The sequence below is a fragment of the Herpailurus yagouaroundi genome, unplaced genomic scaffold, assembly GCF_014898765.1.
Source record: "Herpailurus yagouaroundi ecotype Mexico unplaced genomic scaffold, PumYag 159, whole genome shotgun sequence".
Classification (NCBI taxonomy): Eukaryota; Metazoa; Chordata; class Mammalia; order Carnivora; family Felidae; genus Herpailurus; species Herpailurus yagouaroundi.
This window is the reverse complement of record NW_024412400.1, coordinates 42,555,202-42,582,082: the sequence shown is the minus strand read 5'-3', so window position 1 is coordinate 42,582,082 and position 26,881 is coordinate 42,555,202. Positions and strand designations below refer to the sequence as shown.

At 39.9% G+C, this 26,881-nt stretch overlaps 1 long non-coding RNA gene across 1 annotated transcript; it reads left to right on the top strand.

Moving 5' to 3' along the window:
* Positions 1 to 352: 352 nt before the first annotated feature.
* LOC121033798 (uncharacterized) lies at positions 353 to 23,946 on the top strand. The gene is made up of 4 exons (XR_005792121.1): positions 353 to 596; positions 18,874 to 19,040; positions 21,310 to 21,988; positions 22,832 to 23,946. It is a non-coding gene; the product is annotated as an uncharacterized LOC121033798 (long non-coding RNA).
* The last annotated feature ends 2,935 nt before the right edge of the window (positions 23,947 to 26,881 follow it).

The following is a 26,881-nucleotide window of genomic DNA, read 5'->3' as shown; positions in this document are numbered from 1 at the left end:
GTGCATTAAGATAATGTAAACCAGGTGCCTGGCTGGCTCAGTCGGTGGAGGATGACACTCTTGATCTTAGGGTTGTGAGTTCAAGCCCCAAGTTGGGTGTAGAGATTCTTAAAAACAAAATCTTTGCAAAAAATAAATTAAAAATTAAAAAAATTTAAAGACATGTAAGCAATCATGGCTTATAATAAATTGGTATTTGTTTTCATCCTAAAAGTCCTCATGAAATGTTCATGGTAGAAACAAAGCTTATGCTATTTAAAGAAACACAAAGATATTTGTGTACCTTAACATAACTTTTTAGTTTTTTTTTAATGTTTATTTTTTGAGAGAGAGACAGCACGAGTGGGGGAGGGGCAGTGAACGAGGGAGGCAGAGAATCTTTTTTTTGTTTTTTTTTCAATCAAAACATTTGTTACCATTTTGTTTGTGACAAAACAATTGGGTGACCTAAGGAGACTCAGAATCTGAAGCAGGCTCCAGGCTCTGAGCTGTCAGCACATAGCCCAACACAGAGTTCAAACTCACCCATGGTGGGATTATGACCTGAGCTGAAGTGCAGTACAAGAAAAGTTTATAACGCCATATTTTAAATAAGTGTAAGCAATTTTGTAATATTTGATATTATATTCTACATCTTACATAGGAATTGTTGAATGCCATTATTATACATTATGTTTGTGAAGTATGTGTGCAATCCTCATACAAAACTAATGTTTAGTTTGTATTTTATGTAGTTATTTATTTATCTTTAAAGGTTTATTTATTTTTGATGAGAGAGTGAGCCAGGGGAGGAGGAGCAGAGAGAAAGGAAGACAGAGGACCCGAAGCAGGCTCTGAGCTGACAGCAAAGAACCCGTTACAGGGCTCCAGCTCACAAACTGTGAGCTCATGACCTGAGATGAAGTTCAATGCTTAACCAACTGAGCTATCCAGGTGCCCCTAGTTTATATTTTAACATTGAAATTAATTATGGAAAAATGTTCTTTCTGGTAAAATCTATTACACATCAGAAGGCATGACTATGTAACTGAATTAAAACATCGTTTGATCCGGTTAATTTTAATCTATATGTGCTGTATATACAATCCTTTGTAGAGCAAAGGAAATTGTTATTTAACTAAGGTTTGAGAAAGCATGTAGGCATATTCATTCCCACACAAAAAGTTGAAGGGAAGAGAGGTTATATTTACATTTTATTAAGAAGTAATGACTATAGTGTCCTGTGAATTTTTTGGAAAGTGGATGTATATTGAGACTCATTTTTCCAAAAAATAACACATGATTTTTTCCCCTTTTTTTCTTTCCTTTTTCTTTTTTTTTTTTCTTAGAGAGAAATAGCAGGCACAAGAGCCCGCAAGCAGGTGGGAGAAGTGGGGGGGGGGGAGGGGAGAGGGGCAGAGGGAGAGAGAGAGAATCCTAAGCAGGCTCCATGCTTACCATGGAGCTGGATGTAGGTCTCCATCCCACAACCTTGGGATTATGACCCCAAGTCAAAATCAATAGTCAGTTGCTCAACCAACTGAGCCATCCAGGCACCCCCCCCCTTCTTTTTTTAAGTAAGCTCTATGCTCGAACTTACTACCCTGAGATCAAAGTTGCATGGTCTACTGACTAAGCCTGACAGGTGCCCCCAAATGATTTTTAATTAAGTCAAGAAAATAATATTAAATGTTATGAAGTAACCAATCTTGTTGGAATATCAGTTATGTAAATCAATTGCCTGAATCTATAAACCATATAAGGCCCCAAAAGTGTCTTAGCAACAACTTCAGAAGCAAATTTGTTTACTCAATGTGTAAGAGTGATAAAATAATTCATCTTTAAAATTTCCAATTATTTTAATTTCTAAACTGTCTTATGAAAAATAATTGAAAAATGGTAAACTTTTTATATGATTAGCTACTACTAATTACAGATTACTTCCATCCGGCATCTTAAAATAGTTTGGAAAATAGATGAAAGCTACTCAAGACTTAGTTCATTTATTTTATCTAACTTTATTTCTCATGCTATCAATGTTATTTCACCTAACTTTCTACTCGTAACATGTTATAATAAAGTAAGTTCATATTAGAACAATAGATTGCTTTGTAAATCGCAAATGTCTCAGTTGTCATGTTAGAGGACAAATGTGGTATTAAATTAAATTTTTTATATTTATTTTCTCATAAGACCCAAACTTACATTTCAGGGACTTTTATTCAAACTCACTACTGCTGAATTGCAAAATGTTGTCTTTGTCCTTAAGACCATGACAGAGAACTTTATCTGCATTCAAATTGCCTACTGGTTTGTGGTATTTCAATAATAAAACAGCAGGATTGAAGGCTCATGATGAGAAATCTGACTAATTACCTGTTAGATGATAGATGGTTGTAACTAGGCAGTGCCAGTCACTGAAAACAAAACACTTCGAGATATCAATCAGCTTCCTGACAAATCCAATTTCCCTCACATTCAGCGGACAATAAATGGGAATTTTACCTCTACGTCTACAGAGTGCAGAGTTATAGCTTTAAAATATGCATAATGATATTTTAATAAAGTAGTTTTTTTAATAAGTTAGTATTTAAATACCTGACATATTCATATTTCAATCTCAGGGCTTTTAAATAGATAGATGGTGGAAATAATTAACATTGTAAATCTGTATTGTCTTCTATTGAGGAGGGTAAGGTGTACTTAATAGTAGTTTTCCTATTTTCTTTCTGCATTTACATTTAACTCAAATTATTCACAACAACTCTAATGGCTGTATTCGCTCTCTTCATTTTTTTTTTAATTTTGTGGTAAATTAGTTGGATGTACATTCTACGTGAGATTCAAAAAGCAGAATGCCCAATTAACACTGCCACATATCAGCATGTGGGCAGAGTTAAAGCAAAGAGGGATTGAAGCATGGAAATTGAATGTCGGCCCAGAGAAACACCTCTTTCTCCCTTATAAGGAGTGATTACATAATCAACATTTGAAATTTATGATTAACCCTAGTAAGTTATGACCTTCAATATCCAATTTTGTGATAAAAACAGGAAAATTAAAGGCGGCAGAGAAATGGAGAAAGAAAGAGGGTTTGTTTGCTTCCTTTTTATTGAAGAAAATTGAATTTGTAGGCAAAGATCTAAAAGTTTAATAGTATATAGCCTGATAGAGAACAAACTGAGGGTTGATGGAGGGAGGGAGGTGGGAGATGAGCTAGATGGGTGATGGGGATTAAGGAGGGCATTTGTTGTGATGAGCACTGGGGGTTGTATGTAAGTGATGAATCACTAAATTCTACTCCTGAAACCAATATTGCACTGTATTAACTAAAATTTAAATTTAATAAAAAATAAATTTTTTGTTAACTAACTAAAATTTAAATTAAAAAAAAATAGGTGGGGCACCTAGGTGGCTCAGTTGGTTAAGCATCAGACTCTTGGTTTTGGCTCAGGTCACGATCTCATGATTTTGTGAGATTGAGCCCCACTGGGGGCTCCACACTTACACATGGATCCTGCTTGGAATTCTCTCTCCCTCTCTCTCTCTCTCTGCCCTCCCCCACTTGCACGCGCGCGCTCTCTCTCAAAATACGTAAATGAACTTAAAAAATTGTAAAAAATAAAAATTAAAAACTTAAAGTATATAGTCTGACACTAGGACCTTTTAAATGTTAATGGAAGGTAAGTTGATACAACTTCATTGAGGGACTATTTGACAATAACTATCAAAATTTAAATGCGTAAATATAGCAATCCACTTTAAGAACGTTTCCAATAATTATACTCCAATATCTCTTTGAATGTTCACCGTTATACCATCTTTAATTTTTTAAAATTATTTTTGAACTGGAAATAAGTTCCCTCCATATGGGCGAGTTCAAGAAAACATTTACACCCATACAGTAGAACACTATGTAACCAAATATAGACCTGAAAAAGGATGAGGTAGATCTGTATATGCTATTTTGGAATAACATTCAAGACACATTTCAAGTGAAAATAAGCCAGAAACATTTGAGCTTTTTAAAAGAACTTAAATTAAGGGGTATAAATATAAATAGATGTTTGATTAGTAATCGAAAATTTATGGAGGGATGCCTAAAATGCTAGCTTTGGCTGCCTTTGGGAAAGGAGTCTAATGTTGGCTTGGGCAGCTCATATACTAAAATTGGGAGAGGAGTCTAGAGACCTTAAAGGGAGGGACTACTTACTGTCCATCGCATACTCTCTTAAATTTTTTGAAATTTTATCATGCTGCTTTATATCCATTCCTATAATAAATAAACAAATGAAAAAAGAGAAAAAAATGAAAGAAGGAAAGAAGGGAGGGAGGAAGGTAAGAAGGAAGGGAGAAAGGGAATATATGCACACAGAGGAGTCTGTTTGACTCCAAAATCCAGTCCTCTCTAGGTGTTCTGCAGTCAAAACTTGAGAAGACATGATTAAATTTTTTAAAGCAGCCTAAATTCAGCATGTTCTTGACATAACCGTGAGAACAGAAACAGAAGACATGGCCTGAGTTGATACTAATGAGCTGAACTTGAACATGGCCATCCCCCCGAGGCTGACTGCTTGGCTGTGACCTAGTCTCTGACTAAGAACTGTGAGTGAGTGTTTGAGGACTGCAGTATCTAATCCCAGCCACCTGGGAGAATGAAAGGTCACTCTGGCAATGAAGCACTTCAAGCTTACACTTTGTCTACCCAGCCAGGCAAGGAAGGGAATATACAAGGACGGCAGAACTTAGAAAAGTTCGAAAAGTTGAAAACTCCTCCCCAACTCATCCTATACCAGAACACTATGAAGATACTGGAGAGAGATACCCGTTGTTTCAGGACAAGAAGACACATGTTGGTACACCCATACCCACAGACACATATACATACACGCATACCAACATCATGCTTTGTCCTCTCAGGCATTCTTTGCAGAATTAGATACCTGCAAAAGTAAACCTAGAAATAACAAAATATATTATCAGAGCTAACTCTATCAGTAGAAGGGATAAGCCTTCAAACAAGGCATGATTAAGGAGCATTTATATATTCGACTGGAAATTTCGGTCACTGAAGGCACACCACATTAAATACAAAATCAGGAATCTAAGGTCTAAAAAACTCTTGTCTCAACATGATGAAAAACTGAGGTAGAGGTATGACTTATATAACGACAAGACACCTTTGAATGATGAGGCACAGGAAGAAGAGATGAACTTCAAGAGGAGAGAGGAGATTTTAAGCAAAATCTTCACTTGTTTCTAAATTTAACCCAAGCACAGTTCTAACCAGAAAATTTGTGGGGACAGTGAGACTACTTGTGTAAATAACTAGAAAAAGAATAATTCCTTTACCTTCTAACATCTTCTTTTTCATTCATATATATATATATATATATATATATATATATATGTGTGTGTGTGTGTATACACACACACACACACACACACACATATATGTATATAACTATGAAGATCACAAAGAATTTCAAAATTATATTAAATAAGAAAATAAGATAATTATGTGCCATATGAGAACATAGAGCAATTGGTACCCTCCACATGAAAATTGAATATTGGGGAAAAATGCAGATCAGGATTACCAATACACAAAAAAAGAGGAAAAAAACGTAAAACTCAAAGAGAAAATTTTATTTTTTTTTTTTTAATTTTTTTTCAACGTTTATTTATTTTTTGGGACAGAGAGAGACAGAGCATGAACGGGGGAGGGGCAGAGAGAGAGGGAGACACAGAATCGGAAACAGGCTCCAGGCTCTGAGCCATCAGCCCAGAGCCCGACGCAGGGCTCGAACTCACGGACCGCGAGATCGTGACCTGGCTGAAGTCGGATGCTTAACCGACTGCGCCACCCAGGCGCCCCAAGAGAAAATTTTAATATGTTATTTAAAAATTTGGCTTTTGGCTTTTGGCTCAGAGGAGACAAAGGTGCAACTGTCTTTGGTCATCCCAAATCTGGGTTCATCCATCACCAGCAGCCTCCACCAGGCCGCCTAAGTTTGACTTCAACGAGATCAGTCGTATACCTGAGGTGTACCAGTGAGGAAGCAGGTGCCTATCTGTCCTGGCCTCTAAGATCAAAGACTGGCCCCCTGAGTCTGTCTCCAAAACAGGTTAGTGATGACATTGCCAAGGCAACTGGTGACTGGATAGGTCTGAGGATTACAGTGAAATTGATCCTTCAGAACACATAGGCCCAGATTGAAGCGGTACCTTCTGCCTCTGCCCTGATTATCAAAGCCCTAAAGGAACTGCCAAGAGACAGAAAGAAGCAGAAATATCACTTTTATTTTTAAAGGGAAGGGAAAGAATTGACTTTTTTTTAAATTTTTTGATGTTTATTTATTTTTGAGAGAGAGAAACAGAGCATGAGTGGGGAAGGGGCAGAGAGAGAGGGAGACGCAGAATCCGAAGCAGGCTCCAAGCTGTCAAGCACAGAGCCAGATGTGGGGCTCAAACCCACAAACTGTGAGATCATCATCTGAGTGAAATCTGACGCTTAACCAACCGAACCACCCAGAGGCACCAGAAATAGCCCTTTTGATGAGATTGTCAACATTGCCTGACAGATGCCACACAGATCTTTAGCCAGAGAACTCTCTGGAGCCATTAAAGAGATCCTGGGGAGTGCCCAATCTGTGAGCTGCAATGCTGATGGCCACCACCCTCATGACATTACAGATGACAGCAACAGAGGTACAGTGGAATGCCCAGCTAGTTAAGAGCTATAACAGAAAATAACTCAATAAAGGATCATTTGACAACCAAGTAAGTAAATAAATAATCATAGAAAAGAAAAATATAAATACAACACAGAAGGAAATGAAAAGAGAGTAAAAATATAATACATCTTTATTCAAGGTTTCTAAATAGGTGAAATGGAAGTTAACAGAAGTAGTTTATCTGAGGAGGCAATCATTTTTATTATCAAATTATATGTGTGTATTACATAACGTGCCTTCATAAATACTAATCCAAAAAATTTGAACTATGAAAAAAATTCTGATGTAAGAAAAGTATTCTGAGTCTTTAATGAAGTTCTCAAAGAAGGAAGGGAGGGAGAAAGGAAGGAAGGGAGGGAGGAAATACATGCACACAGATGAGTTTGTTTGACTCCAAAGTCCATTCCTCTCTAACAATCATGTCTGCTGTCTCTCTTGCTATTTGCAACTCATAAAATTTTTCAAAGGACATAGTTACCAGAATTCGCATTTTCCACCAAAAAGTGTCAAATAAACCTTGAAATTAGGGCCCAGGATTAGCCTACAATAGATAAGAGATCATAGAACTGGAATCGGGCAAGCATCTTTCCACTTTATAACAAGGCAATGAGATAATTTCACCAAGAATCACTCAAGGGTGGGCAAATCAGTAGTTGAAAAGATGGATGAAGTTGAAGGACTAGAAAAAATAAATTTCAAAATTATCTTTTATTTCTAATAATACATATAAGAATAATTTATTTTTAGACACAAATAAAGCAGCAACTAATATTCAATGACTCTTGAAAAGTTATTGAGAAATGCTAATGAAGTATCTCAGTACTAGTACTCAGGAACAAAAGGACTGACTCATGGTGCACAGTGGAGAAAGAAAAGCTATAAAGAAGTCAAGGAAAAAAGTAAGGACAACTTAAAACAAAATGAGTTATAATCCAAATGTTTAGTGTTAGACTGGTACTTAGACAATACTGACTTAAGGTGCATAAGAAATTATGGATGAAGTGATATGAAATCGGGACTCCTCTTCAAAATAATACAGGATGAGGGAGTGGGTGAGGGTACGGAAGAAACATGTGGCCATCAGTTGATAGGTACTGAAACTGAATGATGGCTACATGGAGGTTTATGATATTTGTCTAGTTTTTTTTATATATTTAAAATGCATCATGATAGCTTTTATAAAAAGAAATGAATTAAAAAATAAGTGAAGGGCACCTGGCTGGCTCAGTCGGACGAGTAAGAGACTCTTGATCTCAGGGTCATGAGTTCAAGCCCCAGGTTGGGTGTAGAGCTTACTTAAAGAAGAAGGAGGAGAAGGAGGAGGGAAAGAAATAAGTGAAAAATGGGAAGCAGGGACAAAAGAGACACTTAAAGTGTCCATATAATGTTGGAAATGAAAAGGGGTAGCATTAATCATTTTAACTGCTACAGGCCTAAGCCAGTGCTGTCCTGGGAAGTCCATGATATATGATCATCCTACTTTCCACCAGCAGGTTTCAAACACCAGGCTAATGTGATTTAAAACTTGCTACCAAAACAAAAAGAGAGAGAACGCCTTGTAACGATGAACATTTAGATAATTAGCAATCACTTGTTTTTTAAGTCTTTGTGAAGAACTGGTCCCAAAGCACTGCCTAACCACCGATCCTTCTGGACCAGAAGTTGCAAACTGGTGGCCTGGGGTTGGATCCAGCCTGCAGATGTGTTTGCTTTGGCCTGAAATGTATTTGGTTACAGATTGCTTTTCTTAAGACTTTGAGCTCATTGCCAATATTTCCAAGCTGAAAGATGTCATGTTAAAATCCAGATTTCTATCTTCTTTTGAAAAACTTGAGGAGTTTTAAGACAAGGCAGACATTCTCATGTGTCAACAAATCCACCCCAGTCCTCACTTCTCTCCAGTGAGTTCTAATTCTGGGCTGCTTTGCTTAGTTCTTTCTTTGGCTCCTACAGATACTTGACTTCTCAACTTTTGGACTAGATCAAGCTCTCTTCATTAGAACAATGAAAATGAGGTTGCCTGCAGAAGCTGCCATTTAATAAAGCAATTGAAAATAGAAATCAATAAACCCAGACAATTAATCTGGAAATTCCTGAAGATCTGTAGACTTTTAAATAAGTCCAACGGAAAGAAGCTAATTCTATTTAGAAAATTCCTCTTTAACTTTTCTACTTTTTTCCACATTTCAGATCATTTCCTGTTTACCAAAGTAATTTAGCATGAACTATGTGAGTAGAGCTCCCAGAAATTCTCTTACCAAAAAAGACAATAGCCAATCTACAGCCCATTGGCAAAAGGCACAGTTACAGGCCCCAGCCCAATGACTGTTGCCCACCCTATTTCTTTCAACAAGCCCGGAACATCACTGGGTGTGTGATTATTAGCAACTCTTCATTAATTACAAGCCTCATAAACAGCTGTGCAATGTGGGAGGTTGGGGAGAAACAGCTCCTGTCTTCATAAGAGAGACTTGGAACTAAAAGGGGTTTCTAGCTACAAAGCATTCCAAAATAGGTTGAGTTGTTTTGAGAGTAGACAGAATAACATAAGAAAGCAAGAATGTTCATCCTGAAGATTGGTACCGAAACAACAACTAAAAAATCTTCCACTCGATCACAAAGGATAATGGAGAACTGTAGTTGGTTTCATAATCAACTTACACAAACTTAAATGTTTTGAAAAAAATACAACTGGTAAAATTATCTATGACCTACGCTTGTGTCTCTTGTGAGACAGAGAACTGCGTTTGCCTGCTTAGTGTTGGCACTAAACCAAGGAAGAGTTATCGGGGAAAAGTTTGGGGGAGTTTATTTCCAACCGGTTTCCACTATGAAATCCCCACTATAGCCAGGCTTATCTCAACTCTTGTCTGCACATGGTTTGGCCTCTCCTATTATCTATGGATTCCCTCTGAACATTTCATCTATATTTTTGTTTCAGGGGAGGGATGATTGATATTCTTGGTACTAAAACAAAAGAGTTAAGGTCTATTTAGAGAACTGTCTTAAACACTTTGTGGTCATCCATATAATTAAAAATCACATGATCATTAGGAGAAATGAGCTAGAGCTATAAAGAATAGTATAAATCCCTAGCACATATCGCTTCATAAAAAAGTTCCCAAAAAATAATATTACCATTTTATTTATCCTATATACTCATTATCTCCAATTCCTCTCCCCCTTTTGTCTCCTTCAAACCTACTCCAAAGAGATCATTATCTCTACCATTACAACCCCCTGATTGTTCATGTCAAATCACTGGTACCCTCTGTTACTGAATTAAACGATCACTTCTCTCTCCTACTCTGACTTGGCCTGCCATCACATTTGACACAGCTGATCGCTCCTGCCTTCTTGAAACACTTTCTTCACGTAGCTGTCATGACACCACCTCTCCTAGATTTCTTCCTCTCTCACTCACTGCTTCTCTCCTTTTCTAGTTCTTCCATATCTCTATGACTTCTAAATTTTGGAGAGGCCAAGACCTGAACCTTATACCTCTTCTTTCTTTATATTTGTTTTTTGGTGGTCTCATTCAATCTCAAAGCTTTAAATACTATCACTATGCTGATGACTCCAATCCAACTGCCTGCTCAACGATTCCACACAAATGTCTGAAGGCATATCTAACCTACCATTGCCAAAACGGAGTTCCTGATTTCCACTCCCTAACACACATGCCCTAAAAACTTCCCCTTCCACAATCTTCTTTATCTCAGTTAATGAAAACTGCATCTTTCCAATTATTCAAGGCCATCCTTGTTGTCAACACTGATTTCTCTTTTTTTCTCACATCTGCATCTAATCCAGAAGAAACTTTGTTTGCTCTACTATCAGGATCTTGACTACTCATCACTTTCTCTGCTACTCTCTTGTCCAGATCGCTATGATCTGTTGCCTGAACCATAGCAATAGCCTAACATCTGACTGCTGCCAGCCTCTTTCCGTCTAGTCTCAACTCAGAAATCATGATGATCCACTCAAAATAAGTCAGATCACGTTACTTTGCTCAAAATATTACAGCGTCTTCTACCTCACAGAGAATTAAAGTAAAGGCCTTAAACTTGTTAACAAGAACCTCAGTGAGTAGTCCCAACTCCTCCCCAGCTCCCAGAATCCCACAGTTACTCTGACCTCTCCTACTCTTCTCCCCCTTGTTCATTCTGCTTCAGACTGACAGAACTTCTTCATGTTCTTTGAACATGCAGTCACCTGCTGTTCCGTATGCTTATAATGTCTTTTCTCTAGATGGCCTCTTACAAGTCTTGGCTCAAATGTCACCTTCAAATTGGTCTGTTCTCTGGCCACTTCTTTCCTATTATCTTCAGAATTTATTTTTCTGCATAGCACTCATGATCTTCCCAAGTACCGTGTAACATATTTATTTAGCGAGTTTTATGTCCGTCTGTCTCCTCTGGCAGGTAAACTCCATGAGGGCAACAATTATTGTTCATTTCATGCAATGCTAAATTTCCAGTGCATTCAATTACTATTTGCTAAATAGAGAAATAAATTTATGTGATATTATACTATTTTCTATAGAATGTGTGTATGTGTGTATATCTCTAAAGCACATTTAGCTCTAGGGAGAGTACTGAGTAGGGAGAGGGTAAATGGTATCAGGATTGGTGTGGGTGGAAGAGGATATCAAAATGGTACTTTATCCTTATTAAGTATTATTTCAAGTTTTTAAATGTGAGATAGTCCTTATTTTTATATTATGGGAGATCGATTGTTTGTTAATAACATAACACATCGCAAGAACATACTGTATACCTCCTATCTCCTGCTCCCCTCCTCCAGCTACAGCTGATTGGACCAGTGTATATACCTAATTTAAACTGGGAAAATCAAAGTATCTCTCCCAGGAATTTGAAACTGGTCATTGTAAGACTAAGGCAGTCAGAGAGCTGTGAAAATTGGAACTAGAGGCCACATGGAATTTGAGACCAATGTCAAACAATACCACATGTAAAGTGAATTTCTGGAGAAACAAAGAAACATACATAAGACAAGAAAGATTATGGGGGTACCTGGCTGGCTCAGTTGGTGGAGCACACACCTCTTGATCTCAGGGTGGTGAGTTTGAGCCCCACGTTGTATGTAGAGATTACTTAAAAATAAAATCTTTAGGGGCACCTGGGTGGCTCAGTCGGTTGAGCATCCGACTTCGGCTCAGGTCATGATCTCACGGTCTGTGAGTTTGAGCCCCACGTCGGGCTCTGTGCTGACAGCTCAGAGCCTGGAGCCTGCTTTGGATTCTGTGTCTCCCTCTCTCTCTCTCCGCCCCTCCCCCACTCATGCTCTGTGTCTCTCTCTCTCTCTCTCTCTGTCAAAAATAAATAAACATTTTTAAAAATTTTTAAGAAATAACAAAAATAATAAATAAATAACAAATAATAAAAATAAAATCTTTTAAAAAAAGTGTATGCAAAAAGAGAAACAGGAAACTAGTGGAGCAGGTATGTAGATAAAGAGATGTTTTCAGTGTCATCCACATGCAGACATTACACTTTGTTTCCTGTCCATGTTCTTTCCTATCAATAAATACCCTTCAACATGAACTACTTTATTTTTTTTTTTAATTTTTTTTTCAACGTTTATTTATTTTTGGGACAGAGAGAGACACAGCATGAACGGGGGAGGGGCAGAGAGAGAGGGAGACACAGAATCGGAAACAGGCTCCAGGCTCCGAGCCATCAGCCCAGAGCCTGACGCGGGGCTCGAACTCACGGACCACGAGATCGTGACCTGGCTGAAGTCGGACGCTTAACCGACTGCGCCACCCAGGCGCCCCTCAACATGAACTACTTTAAATAGAGTTCTATTCCCTGTGATGTTGAATCTTGACTCAAATACCAATATCTTGTTGATAGTAAAAACTAAGACAATATCCCAACATGGGAAAAATTGTAAAATATAAGAAAATGTGCTCAATGGTGAATTTGCTGCTTTTAATTAAAAAGTATAACAAGGCTAAGACCAAGGCTGATTCTTGCCTTTGCGGGATTGCTCAAATCTATATTAATTTGCATACTCTCATTATTTAGTTTTAAGTTTCATCATTGTTAAAGCTTTTCTTTAATATTTATTCAGCAAAAAATTCCTTAATTCTGCCATACGTTCCCAATAATTAAAACAGCTGTTTTAAGCCTGAATATCCCAAACCCCCAGTGGGGAAAGTTTCATGTAATTTGCTACTACTAATAAAGTACATAAATTTATGAATTTTTTTCCTGTTTTATAAACTTGAAAATTTACAGTTCCTTGCATTCCCATATGCATTCATTAGGGGAAGAGAAAATAGTGGGGTTACAGGTAGACCAACAAGAGCCACACATTATCATCAGCCTGTTTTACTATATCCCAAAACATAATTCGAAATATCCAAAGGTAGGATGTGACACAAATGTGAGCTTCCTATCATACCAGTCACTTACTCAGAAAGGCCTTTTCTAGTCCCTCAAGCTAGGATATCCACCAAAAAAGTATCTATCGCACTGTTCCATCCCACTTCGGATGATCTCATTTATTATTTTCTGATATTTTTTCTGTTTGCTTTGTTTGTCTCTTTGTTTCACTAGAATATGGTTCCATGGGAGCTGGTATTCAAGATATCTATCTTGTTCGTCACCATTTCCCCAGCACCTTAGAATACATTGCATCTGATACAAAACAGGCACTTAGCAAATATTTGTGGAGAAGAATAAAGGAATGGATTAATTAACATGCCAAACTAATTACCACTCCAGAACCTTTAGATTTTGTCTTTCCTTAGCCAGAACCCCCTTCTCTTTGTTCCTTCACATCATTTAGGTCTTAGGTCAAATGTCAGCTCCGCAGAAAGGCCACTGATTACGCTAGCCTCTCCACCCTGCAAGGACCTCCCGGTCCCACTACACTGGTTGAGTTTAAGCACAACACTGATGACTATATGAAGTTCCCTTTTATATGCATTCCTTTCATGTTAATTGTTGTCACTGCTCTCCCCACTGGAATGTAAACCCCATGAGGAAATTTGACTTACCACCGCATCTCCAGAATGGGCCTGGGATTTAGGAGGCCTTCGATAAATATTTGTTAAATGAGTGAATGAAAGGTTGGAAATTGCAATTTTAAAATATACACCCACACATGGTATCACTGCTCTTCAGTATTTGGAAACAGGCAACAAACTAAATTGCTATATGTGCAAATAATCTTTGGACAATTAAAATTTCACACGGCATCTAGATGAAAAGATTGTGAAATTATGTTTCCAGCTCTATTTAGAATCCTGGTTGGCTGCTACTTGCTTATAATCAGTAGCCTGTTCAATTTCGACTATCATTAGTTTCCAAGAGAAAATGTCCTATCTTTCCTCAGATAGACTAGAAAATGAAGTTGCAAAGGAGAAGACTTCACTACAATTAAACTACAACTATTGACATTTGGCAAATATATGTCACTGCCCAATGTATCTGTGTATACAAACAGACACAATTCCTAAAGGAAGGAAATGCCACGTTCCAAAAACAAACAAACAAGCAAACACAAAACCTCACATGTTTATCTCCACAAACAGAATTCAGTTACACCTCATAACACAGATCTAAAAGGGGGTGGGGGCGACTGGGTGGCTCAGTCAGTTGAACCTCTGACTCTTGGTTTCCACTCAGGTCGTGATCTCATGGTTGCTGAGTTCAAGCTCCACCATCTGAGGGAATTCTGTCTGTCCCTCTCTCGTTGCCCCTCCCCCGCTCACGCTCTCTGTCTCTCAAAATAAATAAACTTCAAAAAAAAAAAAATGTAAAACTAACTAACTAACTAACTAAATAAATAAATAAATAAATAAATAAATAAAGGGGAGGTAGGAAGTTCCTCCTCTGAGCCAGAAAATCACAATTACAATCACCCCAAGTCATTGGTTACTGAAATGATCCATAGTGGGCAGACTGGAATTGTCAAATATGGAGATTTTCACCACTAAGCCAATTCTGTCTTATGTCCTATGGCCCTTTCTCTACACAACCATTGTCAACCAATAGGCAGGCACTGTGAGATATCCTTTACACTCATCGCTCTTCGGAAATCTTTTCTAACTAATTTCATTCAGTCAACCACTAGGACAGTCAGTCAGACAACAAACACTTATTGAATGTCTATCATGTAGCTGGCACCATTTTGGTGCCAGCGCAGTGAAAATATATCAGTAAACAAAACATAAAACTGCTTACCCTCATGGAGCTTATATTCTAACTGCATCACATTTACTTTAAAGATATTTAAAAGTAGAGATGATGAAAGCAGATGTTTGATAGAGATGAATACACAGAGTCATAGATACATCAACAGATACAATGGTTGGTACATAAGCACATAGTTATCCTATATTTCCCAGGGCACTCAGAATTATATCACTAAAGAGTATGTTTGGGATATAAATCAAGTATGCTGCTTTCCAATTGTTTTCCTATAACATTATGTGTGCATGTTATCCTCATTATGGGCTTCCCCTGAGCAGAAAACATGTTCTTCATTTTCTTCATACTCTGTTCAGGGGGCAAGTTGTACAGTGTCCCCAAACAGACTATGAGTTCATTAACTGAGTGTTTGTTGAATAATACATTGCATTTATCAGGTGCTTTTTAACTTTTTAAAAGGCACTTTGATGCATGTTATCATTATTAATATCACACACATATTCTTCCTCTAACGCTAGATCAAGAAGAAGACAGCGATTATAGTAAGGGTAATGGTGGTAACACAAATAGTATGTTTGAGACCACCAGCTTTGTTTGCTAAGAACCTGTCCAACATCATTACTGTTGTTGGCTTTTTGTTTTATGAATCTCGATGGAAGTTCAGACTCCAGAAAGTGCAGGCACCAGGGAGTTTAAAATCACAACAATAGAAGCAAGGCCCAGAGAAAAAGTCACATCCAAGGGCACAGTCTAGGACTTCAATCAAATGAGTTTTAAACTTCACGTTGTTAAAATGAAGATTCCCAATAACAGCCTAACCCAGACATTCTCATTCACTTAGAACTGAAGGCCAGGAATATGAATTTGTATAAACAGCTGATGGAAGCCCCCTGAGAAATACTGGTCCAGAGAGAGCTTACCTGACTTCAAAGGCTGGGCTGGGGATGGTTAGTTAGTTCAATGAATGGCTTCCACAGCTTGGCATGGTCAGATATGGCTTGATATGAGAGACATACATACATACATTACAGCAAACATAACAAAGTGATAAGAAGAGCCATCATTTCTGAATGCTTCTGTTACAAGAACCACTACTGCTAAAGATGTAGGACCAGGATCTAGTCCCATGGAGGAAAGAACTAGAATGCTTTGAATGCTCTAGTCTCATGGTACTGTCTAGGCTGGTTTGCATCCTTGGGGAGATTTGGGTTGCAGACAGGAAAATCCAGCATAGTGAGAACATGGAGGAAAACTGAGACGGAATGCCAATCTGGGCAGGATAGGTTGAGAGGAAGATAACTTGGCACTTTGAAGGATTTACTTATTCTTATCCCTAATATTCTAGAACTGGTTAGGAAATGGGGAAGGGCAACACAAGTCAAAACTGGAGGCCCACTATAAAAACTCAAACCTGAAAATCATAATTCAATTCCAAGTTCCATAATGAATTACCTTATGAGGATGCTGTGTTTTCTACTTCCATAAGGAATGGCCCAGAAATGAAGTCTGAAGGGCAGATGTGTTATGGAAGGAGAAACAAGAGGCAGGAGTTAACCCTGAACTTCAAGAGTCTCTATTTCCCATAAGAAAAGTAGAAAAAGAAAAGCATTATGCTATAGCAAGAATCTCATTTTAAAATCTATAACTGTCATTATTTTCTCCACATACTGAGAAATGTTCTACCATAATCAATGCACAAAACGACCACAAGTAGAAAGTGACAACTAGACCTTTCCATAGATCTTGAAACATTTAGATGACAAACATTCAAGTAACTACAAGTTTAAATTATCAAGCAACGTTTTTGCTGGCAAGGTGTTATGAATTCATATCTAATACATAGGGGTATATGGAAAAAATATTAGCATTTATTTAAACCAGAGGGAGTGTTTTCATGTATGTAAAAACTGAAGTTGAAAGAGATTCACTGGCTTCTCCAAGGACACGCTTGGGTAGTCCAGGACGATGCAAGTAAACTTTTACCTTTTTAATTTTTAATATAATTTCATTCCTTCTTTTGACTTCTCTACTGATAGATAGAAAAACACTTTAGTGGAGTTCTTCTTGACATTTTATCTTTTTCATTTTTGCTAGTTTATTAAGAAAAAATAAACATATACAGAAGTAGAGAATATTACCATAATCCCAGGTACCCATCTCCCTGCAATAAAAGTCTTGGTTCTCACACTCACTCATTCCCACCCCTCGCCCAAGATTATCTGAAGCAAATTCCAGACATCACATAATTTCATACATAAATAGTTTGGCATAGAGCTCTAAAATATCAGTACTCTCTTTTGAAAAATCAACAACATATGGCTTCATGTGACTTAATGAGATTAGGAAACAATACATTTAAATCACAGTGCATAAATTCATATTTATTATTATATCAATAATTGGGGGATTACCTTGGGTGAAATAAAGCTGAAACCCAATGAATGCATTTAAGTGGTAGTTTTTCAAGTACAATGATTTTTCCATACCAGTACAAGTTCATAGGATTTTTTTTTCATTAAAAGATTCCTAGTCATCACTTTTCCCCAAATCAGAAACTTTTGAGTAAATTATTCTCACTCCATTATGACTACTAGACTCTGGAGATTATGAGATTTCCCACTTGAAGCTTCCATCTTCATTGATTATGATGATAATCAAGTGAATTATTCTTTTGCTCTTGATAACTACAGAGCTCCTTGATTCCAGTGGCTAATAAAGGCTCTGGTATTGGAAGTAAAACTGTTAAAAGGATCGAGAACAGCAGCTCAAAGCTCAGGCCAGGCAGTGTTTCAGAAAAACATACTAGTTGACTTGAAAAAGCCACTCTGCTTTGTAGCAAACATTAAGAACTTATTAAGTAATAAATATTTACATATTAAATAATAGGATGTCTAGGGTGTGCTTCAAAATAATTCTGGGGAGAACGGTGGATGGAAATATTATAAACTGGGCTATTTGTTGATAGACGCTGAAGTTGGGCGATAAAGATTTATTACATTATTCTCTCTACTTTTGTATGTATTTGAAATTGCTCAATATTAAAACTTGTTACAAAAAGGATTAGAATCACATGACAATGACACAACAAAGTCCTCAAACACACTTTGTGACCCTTCCTGCTTGAATCAACTCATCCAAACAGCTAGAAAATACAAATCAAACTGATCTGAGTTGCGCCACTTTCCAAATGACCCAAAAACAGCACAAAGGGAAAAAAAAGGAATGTGAATAATATGTAATTGGACCAGTTACCTCTAATTCTTTGATTGGTTACAGGTTAGTCCTACTTTGAGCTTCTAAAGAACCCGATTGGAACCCTTTTCAGAAAACATGAATTATTTCTTAGTTTCATAGGGTGACTATCAAATGTTATAAAGTGGACATAAAATTTCCTTGGAAAATACTGCCAAAGAATCACATCAGCCTTAGGGGAAGGGAAAACATGGCCTAATATTTCAGAACAAAAAATAGTCTTGAAAAATTAGTCCTATGCTGACACTTTTATAGTGAATATTTTAAAAACTGAATTAAAATGAACAAAAGAACCATAATGAAAACAAACAAAAGATTTATTTGTTAGTGACAAGGGAATCTGTATTTAGATCAAACAAATAATAGAAAAGAGAGAAACCCTGCTCAATTCTATAAAGTGTAAATGTCCTGGTGACCAATCAGTGTTCTCTTTTCAGATATTTACCTAGAGTTGTCAGAACTTGGTCTCTGCTTGGTCTGACCCACTTCGACCATTAAAATGGACACCCTGGTTGCTGAAAAGCTCTGACCAGCCCCAGATCCCAGCATTCCCAGAGTTTAAGCCCATCCATGGGAGCCCAGGCTAGCTGACTACAGATGGGCACTTGGACAAAACTTCCCCCAAAAGACAAAGGCCTGGCAAGGATTCAGGCAGTGAGCTCACAACACCACTGACACCAGCCTGAGAAAGGTCTTCTGAAAATTTCATTTTACCTGAGGTTCTAGAGCAAGGAAGAGAAGAAGAGAAGAAGGAGGAGCTACAGAGAAGGAAAAGGAGCAAAAGAGGGCATGAAGGAAAGAGAAAGAAAAATCCGTGATATGACATTTTGTTCTGATTTTCTAAAGCAGCAAGTGACATCCAATATCTTCTAAAGAGAATCAAAAAGTAAAACATTCCCCAATTTTGTGTATGCCTCTCTTATGACAAGTACCATATTTTACCTTATATTTTGAATAACTGTGTATATTTCTCCTGTTATATGCCTGGAAGGAAGAAAGCATTTGAAATTTAATTTTGAAATGACATAGTCTCTATTAACAATAACTATACTTATCTCTAATGTTTGTCGGGCTAATTAATTAATCAATTAATTGGTCTAGTCAAGTGCAGTTAGCTGACAGGTAAGTAACAAGCAACAGCTGCAGAACCTGTGGATTGAATAATATACTCAATATATTTAGCTCTTCACACTGATCTAGCGAGGAGAGTGTGCAGGAGCATTGTGTTTTCCTCTTACTCTTGTTACTTACATGGTGGGATTTGTATCGCCTTCAAATATACATCTATTTGTATATGACCAGAACTTAGTTTACACTTCCTAAATTCATGCTCTTAAACATTTGAATTTAGTAGTGTTTCCATCTCTTAAGCATCCTCTGCCCCTGTTTACGAAAATACTCCTTGTAATTCACATAAACAAAACACTGGAAATGTATTTTATTTCCTTTTCAAACTAAGAAGGAGAAAAAGAGGTTTCCTGTAGCCTTCCTTGTTTAGTAGAACACATTTCTGAAACAAGACTCTCAGGGAAAAAAAAAAAAAAAAAGAAAACTTAACAATGAGGTTTTACAATAGGAATTGCTAGTTGATTTCATTTATATCCCAAATCAGTTATTTCCCTGATTTATTTTTTTTCACAAATAAAAAGTTAAAAGGTTTGTTGTTGCTTTTTTTAATCCATAAGCAAGACTAAGTGAAATCACTACTTTGAGGACTACATAAAAATTTAGTGAGCATCTTGTCTAGGACACTGATTTCACAAGTGCAAATCTAAGTAAGAGCCAAGAATATCAACTGACTTCACGAGGTCAGCAAGTGAAATCATGTTTGAAGCAGCAGAAAAATCACATAACCTCCATAGGATATTGTCTAAATTGTACAAATCACTTATTTGAAGATGTACACACACACACATAATGACTTTCAAATGTGGCCCTTCAATTCAATTATTGCCTTAAATCTGTAAATATTTATTGATTCAGGAACTGTAATAACATTAGCTGACTTAAAAAAAAATCTAATGAATATCCTAGGGTTTTTCTCAGCCAGGGTGTTATAAACATAGTCTGGAATATATCTTAGGCCTATAAATTTCAGCCTGCTGTACCAAAAATAGCAGAACTCTCTGGAAAGATTTGTAATATATACAAGTAGTAGTACGTAAAATAGAAAACAGCACCGAAGTTGTTGAATGCCAATTAACTGTTGTCCGCAACTCCAAATATTTTTTTATTCCAGCTAACACACATTTTTGGAATTTTAAAGAAAAGTCTAGGTATAACAAGCCATAGAAATACATAATAATCATAGCAGAAAAAGTAAATGATGGACCCTGGACCTTTGTTTGTTTTTATTTCCCTAAATGAGGTTTCTTTTCATTTTTCTTTTTGTGTGCAGTTACCTCTTTTCTAATACATGTAATACACAATTCTTGGAAATTTTTATTGATGAATGCTTGTGGAATTTTGTACATTGACTAATGTGACTGTTGACACTTTAAAATTCTCCTTCACAAAGCTCTCAATACTGCAAATATATGTATCTGATGTATAAGAGTGAGCTCCATTTTTACTCATATTTTACAAAATAATTATTGCACACTTCTGAGAGATTGTATATATTTGTTAAATATTTACCACATAACTATTGGTTAAAAATAAATTATAAACTTGAGAATAAAATGGTCACCATCACAGTTCTGAGTCAAAAGCTGCCTGCAGGGCTCTAAAACTTCCAAAAGAAAAATTAAAGTTCGGTCAGTTGTTTTTCTGTCTGTGAAACACTAAACAAATTACCTGCCTTTCAGAATACTTTTCAGGATATTTCTACCTCCTATAGATATAACTAGAGAGGCTTTTCATTGTGGCCCTGTGGATCCTGACATACATTTTATATTCATATGTATGAAGATAATTTTATATTTTTGAGAGCTGTTACTTCTTGGTCTTATGCAGTGATACATGTGAACTTTATTTTTATATACAGGATCTTTCAAACAGCTAATATAACAAGAGAATTGCAGAGAAATGATTTATGACAAGTAAGATAATATGCAAGACGCTTAAATTTGTGGATTATTGTTTCCACTCCTATAAAAATTGTCTTGATTCAAATGGGTCAGTTTGATTCTTACATAATTTCATTCTTTTTCCAGAAAATCACCTCACCATCACCTGTGGAATTCCATCATATATGGCATGATTTCTTTCTTCCTTTTGTAGAGAAGAGCCCAAGAGAGAATTCGTGCCACAGTGACCCTGCTGTGCCCTATGTTTATTCGGCAGTAATCCTCGGGGAAAGGATTTTGAAAATGTATTAGAGCTAGCACCGAGAACGAGTGTTATTTTGAAGAAGTTACTGCTCCTTAACATTCTATTTTAAGTAGATATTATAGGTGTGATTCCTTTTAAAACAAAAGAAAAAAGGAGAGCTGTGTTTGATTTTACAAATGGAAGGTTTTGTTCCTGATACCGAATGACATTATTCATTTACCTTGGCCCTGTCGGTGTTTGATAGGGTTTTTTCCCCTCCTTTTCACTCAACAACAACAATAATAGTATCAGATCTCGGACTAAGAATCTCACGAAACAGAAAAGGGGATGTGAGCATCCTAGATCCAGCTTTATGAAGCAATGCCCACACACATCTCACCCCCTTGGTTGATAGAGATGATTAAGCTCCTCAAGCTTGAATCTACAGGGAAGTTGTAACCATGCAGTTCCCACATGAACAAATATTGGCGCTTCCACCAAGAATCCCCAAAACCAGTTACAAAGTGAAGAGCTCAGACCTACAAAAGTGTGGACCCAGAGGGCAGACGGGACCACAAGAAGGTGCGAAGTTGGTAACTATGCTTTGAGAAACCGGGACATATATATATATATATATATATATATATATATATATATATATATATCTCCCGCCTGAATTATAGCTTGAGCTTTCTTTGCAATATTTACCATCTAATAATTAATGACTCCCACGCCGGGCGCCTTGTTGCCAGGACTGGGGTTCGGGCCACCGGGAGCCCCTGACGTCAGCGGCAGCGCGGCCTGCGTCAGGTCCCCCGAGCAGCCCCGAAGGTGGCCCCGACCGACCTACCAAGGCCTTGGGGGCTTCGGGGAGGGAGCCCCGGGCAGGGCTGGATGATATCCCAGAAGGGGCGAAAGAGGCTTTTCTCAAGCCAGCCAGTAAGTCACGTCGCATTTAGAACTTCAGGGTTCACGGCTCCGGGGTACTCGCGGGTACCCCAGAGTTGCGACCGGGTCCGGAGGCCCAAACCCAGGTGTAAGCTCCCGGGGCTAGACGAGGGTGGAGGCTGTAGAGAAGGGGGCCAAAGAAACTCGGAGCAAGTCTGTAAGCGGCAAGTGCTTCCTTCCTTCCACTCTTACAAGCATCAGCATTGTAGTAATCCCACCGACTCCCAAAAGTGGACCTTAAAATGAAATAGATCCACCGTTTCCACCTCAACTTGACACAACTCGGAAGTTGGTGGTCCCGGGCAGTGTCTCGCCCTTGCACCAGTAACTGGTGATCGCAGACTGGGTAGGAGGGTGCTGGGGACCCGCCACTGGGGGAAAATGAACTCGATCTCTCAGTTAACTGGCCACAATCTTTCCTTTCTCCATCCCCTACCAACCTTTCCCTTCTTTCTCCATTCTCTTCTTAACTCTTAGACCATTTTTGCAACCTTCTCAAGCCTGCGGGGTTCTCAAGAGTCTGGAAAGGTGTGATTTTTCCAAAGAGGGCCAGGACGTCTATCGTCTCGAAAAGTGTTCAACCGGCTCAGTTGCCCTTGTCCTAAGGGTCGGGAACCAGAATTTGGCGAGCCGTCGGCCTGTGCGTGGGGACGCTATCTACAAAACCCATTGTGGAGCAAGTCCTGTAGCTCTCATAGGCCCTGTCTGTATTTCTTCAACGTAGGCTCTTGGAGAATGACCTCTCTCCCCTAGATTCCTTATTTTTAACCTATCTTTTTTTCCCATGATAGTAAGTGCCTTTCTCGTTTAATTTTCCGTCTTTTCATCTACACTCAGAGGACACCGAGGAATGGAGACAGAGCCTCTCTAAGCAAAGATAGGAGGCCAAAAACTGTTTCGCGTACGTTTTCCCCTGGATTAAATCCGCATCCCAGGAACCGCCCCTGCGGAGACCCAGCAAAACCCAGCGGCAGAACCCAGCACTCAGGTGCAGAAAACGTCTGCGTCTGCCTCTGCGATACTCTCCCCAGGACAGCAACGTGAAGAAGCCAGCGGTTAGAGGGTTGCCAGGTACAGAGCAAGAACACCGTTTCGCTTCGCCCTCCCCCTTCCACTCTTAGAGTGGCTGGAAACTTCGACAGGAGAGAATTTCTCCCCCCTTTCCAACTGACAACAGCGGGCTCTGCTATTGGGGGAAAGAAAAGAAAAGCATTTTCTGGCGGTATTCTTTTTTTTTTTTTTTTTTAAGTTCGAGCTTTAATGTGAGCTTAGATATAATGACACCTTCCCGAATCAGTCAATAAATACCGCGGGAGCCGCCGCACCCTGCAAGTGGCCGCAGCAAAGTCCCCAACCTCTGCCCCATCCGTGCGGCCGCTGCGCTCCAGGCCAGGGTGCTGGTGGCCAGCCTGCCTTCCCTTTCCGGGCTCCAACGTCTGGAGACAAATCGAACCAAATAAAATTGGGGGACACGTCAACTTTGAAACGGCTTTAAAATCTGTGACTCCCTCCTCTGTGTGTGCCCCACTGCCTGGCGGATATAAATTGTCATACTCCAGTATCTCCACCGAGTAAAACAGCATCTCAAAATATACGGATCTCAGAAAAGGATTATTGCCCTAACTGTGCCGCTGCCTTCACAGTCTTGCTTAGTATTAGGATTTAACACAACAGAATTTATTAGAACGAATGATTAGCTTTATTTATAAGCATTTCGTCCAAGTGGTGACTTGGGAGATTTCAGGAATTATTCAGAGAAGGCTTTTTGGTTTTGTTTTGTTTATTTTTTAAGGAGCTAGGAATGTGTCTTTTACCCGGTGTCCTCCACTGCCCTTTTCAGGCAGCGATTGGCCCTCCTGACATTTGGTTAAGCCTCGGGACTTAAAAAGATCATTTCCTCGTACACTAATTTGAGCAAAATCTGGATTCAGAGTGTGGGTTTACACGCCCAGCTCGAATGTCTAATGTATCAAATCCTCGTTAACGAACGGCCCGCTCCGTGGCCGTGTCAGCCAAAGGTCAGTCCCGTGCAACAGGGCAGCACGGTTCAAAAGCACTCTTCCAGAGCCCTGCCTACCCCTCCCCCCCAAAATCCATCTTTCACGTTTCAATAATAGAGCACACGGAGTTCCAGCAAGAAACACCAAGGCTGCTTTTCTTTCTTTCCTTCTTTCTTCACATTAGTGACATGTAAACGATGGGTCCTAGGGCAACTACTGAAACATTACGTTTATTTTTTTTTCCAGGGGAAGGGAGTGGAGTTAGTGGACAAGGTAATTGTCGAAATGTCCTCAAGAGGCACGTATATTTGAGAAGCGTGACTTAGAAATCTTCACTTAAAATAGTAACAACAACAACAAGGACTTCACAGCATTCGAATGAAACCTCTGAGTAAACTTTGTTGGAGACCTTAGGGATTAGACACTGCTTTAGGGAAGGGACAGTTTCCCTCCCCCATACTCCCCCAACACTCTCTCTCTCCCCTCTCGCTCTCTGCTCTCGCTCTCTCTCTTTAGAGACCAGCAGAAAGCTTATTCTTAAAAGGTAGCTTTTGGTGTCCAGAGGGACAAAGAGGATCCAGGGGAGCGAGGCTGGACCCTTTTCGCTCCCGCCTCACCGGGGAGCCCCGCGACATTTCTCACTACCTTGAGGTCCTAGGCGTTCATACACACCAGCCGCAGAGGCCGGATTCGCGCGGCTGCTCCAAACCAGCCCAACTTCTCAGCGCGCGCTTCGGGGCCACGCGCGTGCACGAAGTCGCGGGCCCAGTCCGCTAGGAAGGTGGCAGGGCGGGGTGGGGGAAGAACGCGACTTACCAAGTCTGGGGTCTAGGTTTCGGGCAAGGTTGGCAGCAGACAGAAGCCGGGCAGATAGTCCTACCGGAGACGGGCAATATGGGCAGGGACTAAGGCGCGAGTGGGTGGGGGTGGGGGTGGGGGGGGAGGAAAGCGCCTGTCTGGTTTGGGGTCCATCTTGGCCCCGGCTAGCTCCCCCGCCGTCGCCTCCGCAGACTAAACTCGGACTGACCCGGGGAGGCCACAGAGCCTGCCTCGCCTCCATCAGGCCAGAGCCTCTGGGCCTCTGGCGCCGACCCCGAGGCGCCGTGGGGGGGGAGGGGGGGGGGAGAGAAGCGTCCCCACTCTCTGGCCGGAGAGGAAGCAACCAAGTCGCAGGCACTGGTGCTGGCGGCCAAGCTGAGCAGCCGGGCAAGTCCGTCGCGTCCGGCCGCTGGCTTGCAGACCCCGGCCCGCTCCCGCCTACGCCCCTCCCTTTCGTCAAGCCCCTCGCCAAATGAAAAGGGTTCTTTGGGCTTTGGCCTTTTGGGGAGGAACGCAGGAACCCACGCTGGGTTTGAGCTTTCTGCTCAGAGTGTGCCCGACACAGGTCTTCATCATTAGCATGGAGTCCGTGGAATCGCCCTCCCCATAACACGTTTAAACACAAAAGGACCCAAATCGCGAAGGGTTTCCCGTGAGGTGGCTCTTGTGGCAGGGGTTCAGTGGATCAAGGGATTTTGCACCCGGGACTAAACGTTGGACGCTCTGGCCTCCGGGGACCTCAGACAAGAGAACCCCTTGCTCCAGCCCGTTCCGCCAAGTCCCTGGGTGTGGGAGTGAGGGGCTTCTGCCAGGCTTCTGTGGATCCAGGTCCGTGAGGCTCTTCTCAAACCATCTTTGTATTATCGAACTCTGAGACCTAAAGGCTGGCAAAGAGAAAAGGCCTCGTCCTGGCAGGAACGTTTCCAAAACCCCTCTCGGCTGCACCCTTCAGCGGAAGACTTGGCGACTGGTGACTGTCAGATGGAATGCTGCTACGGCCCCCCATCAGAACTGGTAGGGTGAAGCTGGCCCTCAGTAAGACTGCAGTGGCACAAGGCCTCTCCTGTTGGCAGTGGAGGAAGCAAGAGGGATGGGTGTCATGGAATGAGTCCACCCGTTCAGTTAAAAGTAAAATCCTGAAGATTAGAACCTGTGGCAGCCATTATCTGATGCCATGGGACCTAGGATTTTGACCAACACACTCAAAGACAGGACTCTACAGGCGGCTGAGAATAGAATGATCCAAGGGCCTTCCACCACCCCTCCCCTTTGTTTAAAAGCGTTGGTCACTCCACCAGACAGGTTATTCACTCGCTCTGTAACTGTCAGCACATTGGCCACAAAATGTCATGCACCGTGCAGAACCCCAAGAATGTCACCAGCGCCTGAACTCCGGATGTCTCTCAGCAAACCCTACACTTGCCAGGTCTCTCAGCCAGGGCAGTTCCTCCACCAGTCATCACATAAGCACGTTTGAGGTTAACAGAACTACATCAGCTCCTAGACAAGCGAGCTGACGAGCATTATTTGGGAAGGGTCAAATGAAAACCTTAGAGCGAGCTGCTGCTAACCCCCTAAATGGGTAACTAGGGCTAGGGCACAGAAAGAGGAAGAGGGACCAGGAGAGAGAAAGGAAAGGGGGAGAGAGACAGACAGGGGGACATTCAGGCCTATATCTGGGCAAAGAAGTGGGCACTAGGAAACCCCT